Here is a 7,459-nt window from a genome sequence, read left to right on the forward strand (position 1 = left end):
GGGTACTCCAGCATGTTGGGCAGTTCTGTTCGTTATGGTCCGAGGGTAACTCGATAAAATTAAGAGATGGCTCGGGGTCGAAGTTTAGGTGTCAAATAGGTTTTAAAATAAAGAAAAATTTGGAAAACGGCTCACGAGGGTTAGTCATGATCCATAGGGGCTGAAATAATAAAAAGACTAAATTTAGAATTTAGGAATTTTATATTAAAGTTTGGTATTTTTCGGGATTAAAACACCGTTAAAATAATTAATTAAAGATAAATGAAAAAGTCTAAGTTTTAAGCCAAATAAAATTATGGAAAAATTCATGTAAGCTTAAATAATTATTTGGACATGTTAGAGACATGAAATCAAGAAAAAATTGAAAACGTAAAAGGTCGAGTCCAGGGTAAAACGGTCTTTTTACACCGAGAAATTGGTAAAGGTCATGGAAGTGCCCTAAATACTATTTTTATGTTAATATGATTTTTTAAATGTTTATGAAATGTTTATGATTGAATTATGATTTTTAAAATGTCTATTTGATTTTTATTTTATGGAAGACATTTAAAAGACATGTTGCATGCTTGGTTTCAAAAACAAAATGTTATGTTATGCATGATTTTTATAAAGTGGTGAGAATATAAATTTGAAGGAAGTGAAGTGATTGTGACTAATTCGTTAATGGTGGCGACGTCGTGAGGGTTATGGTCCCAGTGGGAGCCCGACGATCGTGTTTCCATTATTACGAATATGAGGTTATGAGGTTTGAGGTAAGAATGATATCGTGAGGGGAGAAGGCCCCAGAGGGAGCCCATTTATGGGAGAAGGCCCAGAGGGAGCCCCGACGAGCGTATTTCTATTCGATCATGATAGGCCAGGGCCCAGTTGACCGGTGAGAGTGTTGCTGGTGTCCCCCGCCGCCCAGTACTGAGGTTTCACGTAGATGGATCCATCGTCATGTCATGTTGAGGAAAGTCACAATTAACGATCTGAATTCAAGAAAAGAAAAAAAAAAGGAAATGTTCATGATCATCTTAAAGGTTTTATGTCATGTCATGTTGAGAAAAAGGAAAAAGTTAAGTTTATGATTGCATGTCATGAAAAAGTATTTTAAGAAAATGTTTATGTTTAAAGTTTTATGCATCATGAAAATGTTTACGAAAATATTTATGTTTATGCATCTTCATGAAAAGATATTTTAAGTACAAGTATTTTTCACCGTTATATGTTGACTGTATTACGTATTACTCGTTATAAAGATTATGGTGTGTTGAGTCTTTAGACTCACTAGGTGTGATGGATGCTAGGTGGTATTGAGGGAGGACTTGATGAGATTGACTGGACTGAAGGCGCACAACAACCTGAGGACCAGCGCTACATTTTTCGCGTTATGCTTATGATTTTATTTAAAGATTTTAAGACTATTACTTATTCTTTTGAGAGATTTTGAGAGGTTTAGTATGGATTTACTTTTCAAATTATGGTTTTTTTAGGTTTGGTAAAACAGTAGACGATTTTACTTTACGACTATTTCACCTCGAATTTTTAAATACTAGTTGATTGAGGTTTTTATGTTAAAAGGGCAAAATATTTTATAAAAAATATTTTTATGTATTAAGTGTGTTGGCCGAAATATTTAAAAAAAAAATTCTAGTACTTTTAAAGCAATAAAAAGGACAGGACGTTTCAGTTGGTATCAGAGCAAAAGGTCCTGTAAAGGGTTGTGCCACCATCAGCGCCGGGAAGATCACTCGTCAAGCCTCAATTTGTAAGTTTACATACTTTTTATGATTTAGTATGATGTTACCCGCATGATAATATGAATATTATGTTTATGATGCATGTTTATTAGCTTTTCGAGTATTTATGCTTTGCATGCTTAAATTGATAAAATGAATTAGGACATGTCACATGATTAGAAAACTTAGATTTAATTGCATGTTGGTTACGTTAGAATTTGGAAAACATTCAGATAAAATGCCTCCTAGACGTGTACCCGTTATTGAGAATCAGGAAGAGAACAGTGTTAATCGCCGAGGGAATAGTCAAAGAAATGCACCACCACCACCACCACCACCTCCTCCTCCAGGGGATCCTGCTACTCGTGCTTTGGAGGGTATGGCTCGTCTTTCGAGCAACAACTACAGCAGCAGCAGTTACAGCTACAGTTACAGCAGATGCAGCAACAGCAGCTACAGCAGCCACCTAGGCCACAACAGGATATTTATGAGCAGTTCCGGAGGCTAGGGCCGAAGGAATTTTCTGGCACCACCGATCCATTTGCTGCTGAGAGTTGGATCCGATCACTCGAGGTACATTTTCGCTATCTGGACATGGGAGACGCCGACCGTGTGAGGTGCACTACTTATCTGCTTAGAGATGACGCTTCTTTATGGTGGGAAGGAGCCGAGCATGGTGTTGACCTTGCTACACTCACTTGGGCACAGTTCAAGACGAAATTCTATGAGAAATACTTTACTGCTGATGTCAGAAACCGGATAAAGAGGGAATTTATGACTCTCCGTTAGGGAGACATACCTGTTGCTGATTTTGTGAAGAAGTTTGATAGGGGTTGCCACTTTATACCCCTTATTGCTGGAGACGCGGAAGAAAAACTTAGGCATTTCAAGGATGGCCTACGACCTACCATTCGGGATAAAGTTATGATGATGCGTCCGGAAAATTATGTTATGGCAGTTACTTATGCATATCAGGCTGAGCAGTCCTTAAAGGACATTGACTTTGAGATTCAGCGCAAGAGGCAGCACTATCAGAATAACAATCAACCCAACAAGAAGCCAAATACTGGTCCTCCTAGACCTCAAGGGCCTCAAAAGCCCCAAGGTCAAGTCAAGAAACCAGCGCCACCAAAGCCACAAAATCCTGGAGCACCAAAGCCTGTTGAGAGACAACCATGCAAACAGTGCAACCGTACACATCTTGGCAAATGTGAATGGGGATCATTTAAATGTTTTTACTGCAAGGACGATGGACACAAAGCCAATGACTGTCCAAAGAGGAAAGCGGCTACTACGGCCCGAGCTTATGTTATGAATGCTGAGGAAGCTGAGGAAGAAGGAGATACTACACTCATCACGGGTAACCTAGTCATTTAACATTTTTATATTGCTTATTAATGCATGAAGTGTTAAATTAGTTATTAGAATTGATTTGGGACCAAGTTTCAACCTAAAAAAAAAAATTTTAGGTTGCATGTTCTATCTAGTTGGATTTAAGTGATGATTTTAGAAACCATAGAAAATGATTTGAATTTTGTGCCTTGTTTTATGTGAAGGATGGAATGATTCCAAATAAAAAGTTCTAGGGCCAAAATTAAAGAAAATCATAATTTAGGGAGATTTCGAAATTTTGGGGGTTATTGTGCAATTTTCGAAATTTTGAGGTATATTGTACAATAATTCGAAAATAAGGGACCTAAGTGAAATTTCTGAAACCTTAAGGATCAAAAATGCAATTTTCGAAACATGAAGGGCTAAATCAGAATTCCGAATAATATAAGGACTTAATTGCAATAATTCGAAAATTTTGTGGTCAATTTGGCAAATTTCAAAAAAAAATTGAGGGACTATGGTGCAATTTTTTTTCAAAGAAATGTTTAGTTCAACGCGCAATCTTCTTATAACTTTGGGAATTAATGATAGTAATCCTTAAGATTCAACGCGAAAAAGATATATAAGACAATTTTCATCGCAGGGAGGATCATCATTCTAGGTGTAGCTACCTATGTTTTGCTAGACTCAGGAGCTACACATTCTTTCACATCTGAAACCTTCATCAAAAGACTGAATATTACTCCTCAAGACATGGGTTTGGGTTTCAAAGTTTCTATTCCATCCGGTGATCAATTGCTCACGTCTAAGATTGTCAAGAATCTGGAGCTTCGTTTATTCAGGGATGTAGTTCGGGCAGATCTTATTGTGCTCCCTATGCCCGAATTTTATATTATACTTGGGATGGATTGGTTTTGAGCAAATGGAGCTTCGATTGATTTTCGTCAGCGATCAGTATCTATTAGGACCGCCTAGTGGTAAATCTTTTGTCTTTGAGGCGGCAAGAAACAGGCAAATGCCGCACATCATCTCTTGTCTATGTGCGAGGAAGCTCATCAAGCGTGGATGCCAAGCTTACCTGCCATGTGTCACTACCACGCATGCATCTACCAGTCAGAAGTTAGAAGATGTGGATATTGTGAGAGATTTTCCTAGCGTCTTTCTCGAAGACGTTTCTGGCATTCCGCCCGATCGTGAAGTGGAATTCTCTATTGATCTTATGCCGGGCACTGTTCCTATATCGAAAGCACCATATCGTCTAGCACCTGCAGAAATGAAAGAATTGAAAGATCAAATTCAAGAATTGCTAGACAAGGGTTTCATTCACCCTAGTTACTCTCCATGGGGCGCTCCGGTATTATTCGTGAAAAAGAAAGATGGTAGCATTCGTCTTTGCATCGATTATCGTGAGCTTAATCGGGTTACTATCAAAAATAAGTATCCACTGCCAAGAATTGATGATTTATTTGATCAGCTGCAAGGAGCATCGATATTCTCTAAGATTGATCTGCGATCGGGATACCATCAATTGAAAGTTAAGGAGTCTGATGTTCACAAGACGGCATTTCGCACGAGATATGGGCACTATGAGTTTATGGTCATGCCATTCGGGTTGACCAATGCGCCAGCGATCTTCATGGATCTCATGAATCGCGTATTTCAGCCGTATCTGAATCAGTTTATTATGTCTTCATTGATGACATATTGATCTATTCTAAGAGCAGAGAGGAGCATAGTCGCCATTTGAGGACAACACTGCAAGTTCTACAAGACAGAAAGCTTTATGCAAAAATCAGCAAGTGCGAATTTTGGCTTGATAGAGTGGCATTCTTAGGCCACATTATTTCTAGTAGAGGAGTGGAGGTTGATCCGAGTAAAGTTGAGGCAGTAAAAGAGTGGCCAGTACCGAAGAGTGTCACCGAGATTCGCAGTTTCTTGGGACTAGCTGGCTATTATCGCAAATTCATCAAGGGGTTCTCATCTACTGCAGTGCCTTTGACATCTTTGACTAAGAAGAATGTGAAGTTTATTTGGGGGTCCGAGTGTCAAGACAATTTTGACAAGTTGAAGCAAGCCTTGATATCAGCACCAGTGTTATCCATGCCATCAGGGCAAGGGGAGTATGTTCTTTATACCGACGCTTCTAAGCTTGGTTTAGGTGCAAGTTCTGATGCAAAACGACCGAGTTATCGCCTATGCGTCAAGACAGTTGAAAATTCATGAAAAGAACTACCCTACTCATGATCTTGAGCTTGCAGCAGTAGTCTTTGCACTAAAAATTTGGAGACACTACCTTTATGGGGAGAAGTGCAAGATATTCACAGATCATAAAAGTTTGAAATACTTCTTCACCCAAAAGGAGTTGAATATGAGACAGCGCAGATGGCTTGAATTGGTAAAGGACTATGATTGTGACATTAGCTACCATCCGGGGAAAGCTAATGTAGTGGCAGACGCATTGAGTAGAAAAGCAGCAGTTATCACTCATTTATCACTCCAAAGACCGTTGCAGTCCGAGATACAGCGGTTTGAGCTTACAGTGTATGCTAGGGGCAAGGCCCCTAATCTTGCCACATTATCAGTACAGTCGACTTTGAGAGACAGAATTCGTGATGGGGCCGTCTACTGATGAGCAGATGCAAAAGTGGAGAGCAAGAGATGAAGCCAAGGGCCGAAATTTATATTCAGTGGTGGATGGTTTAGTCCGTTATCGAGACCGTCTATGGGTTCCTAGTGACGATTCTTTGAGAGATCTTATTATGAAAGAAGCCCACGACACACCATATTCCATTCATCCGGGCAGTACAAAGATGTATAGAGATTTGCAGTTGTTATATTGGTGGCCAGGCATGAAGAGGGACATTCTGAGACATGTATCTGAGTGTTTGACTTGTTAGCAAGTCAAAGCAGAGCATCAAAGACCAGCGGGAAAATTAAAACCACTCCCTATCCCCGAGTGGAAATGGGAGAACATCACTATGGACTTTGTTGTGGGATTGCCAAAGACAGTTAAAGGATTCAATGCCATTTGGGTGACAGTGGATCGTCTTACGAAATCAACGCATTTTCTACCTATTAAGACGACATTCACCATGGTTCAGTATGCCGACTTGTATATTCGGGAGATAGTTCGGCTGCATGGGATTCCTGTATCCATCGTTTCTGACAGGGATCCGAGGTTCACGTCGTCTTTTTGAAAAAGTCTGCACGCAGCGATGGGGACCAAGTTATTGTTCAGTACAGCGTTCCACCCTCAAACAGATGGTCAGTCAGAAAGAGTTATACACACTTTGGAAGATCTACTGCGAGCATGTGTTATTGATTTCCAAGGCAGTTGGGAACAAAAATTACCTCTAGTGGAGTTCACTTACAATAACAGCTATCAATCATCAATAAGAATGGCTCCTTTCGAGGCACTCTATGGAAGGAAGTGTAGATCTCCTATTCATTGGGATGAGGTTGGGGAAAGAAGATATATTGGTCCAGATGTGATTGAAGAGACAGCTGAGCTTGTAGTCAGAATTCGTGACAGAATGAAGACTGCACAAAGCCGACAAAAGAGTTATGCGGACAAAAGACGAAGGGACTTAGAGTTTGCAGTGGGCGATCATGTATTTGTGAAAATAGCACCCATGAAGGGTGTTATGTGCTTTGGCAAGAAAGGCAAGCTTAGTCCAAGATTTATAGGACCGTTTGAGATTTTGGAGAGAGTCGGGACACTAGCTTATAGAGTGGCATTGCCACCTGCACTTTCTGGAGTTCACAATGTGTTCCACATTTCGATGCTGCGAAAGTACATGTCTAATCCGTCACATGTGCTTAAATATGAACCTCTTCAACTAACCCCAAATATGACGTATGAAGAAAGACCTGTCCAGATTCTGGCTAGACAAATAAAAAAAATTGCGTAACAAAGTCATTCCAATTGTCAAGGTCAAGTGGCTGAATCACTCGGAAGAGGAAGCTACTTGGGAAACCGAGAAGGACTTGAAGAGTCGCTATCCGGATCTATTTGGTAAGTTCTAATTTCGAGGACGAAATTTTATTTAAGGGGGGAGGAAGTGTAAGGTCCAAAATTAAGACGACGTAATCCAACTGCATGCGAATCTAGGAAATTATGAAAAAAAATTGAGTAATTAATTGATTTTAGTTGCTAATTAATTATGTGACATACTTGTTTATATGCTGAATTAGACTTTTATTATCATCATGCATTTAGTGGTATTTTTAGGAATATTCAAGTGACGATCGAGGGACGGGGACCGAGGGCTGAAAATGTAAAAAATGATTTTATTAAATGATTATTTTTAATTATTTAGAATATGGCCGATGCTTGTCAGTATTTTCGAAAATAAGGGTTTGGAGGTGATTTTATACGCCGGGACGTAAATTTTATCGGTGTTGGT

The sequence above is a fragment of the Primulina tabacum genome, chromosome 3 (assembly GCF_025594145.1).
Source record: "Primulina tabacum isolate GXHZ01 chromosome 3, ASM2559414v2, whole genome shotgun sequence".
Taxonomy (NCBI): Eukaryota; Viridiplantae; Streptophyta; class Magnoliopsida; order Lamiales; family Gesneriaceae; genus Primulina; species Primulina tabacum.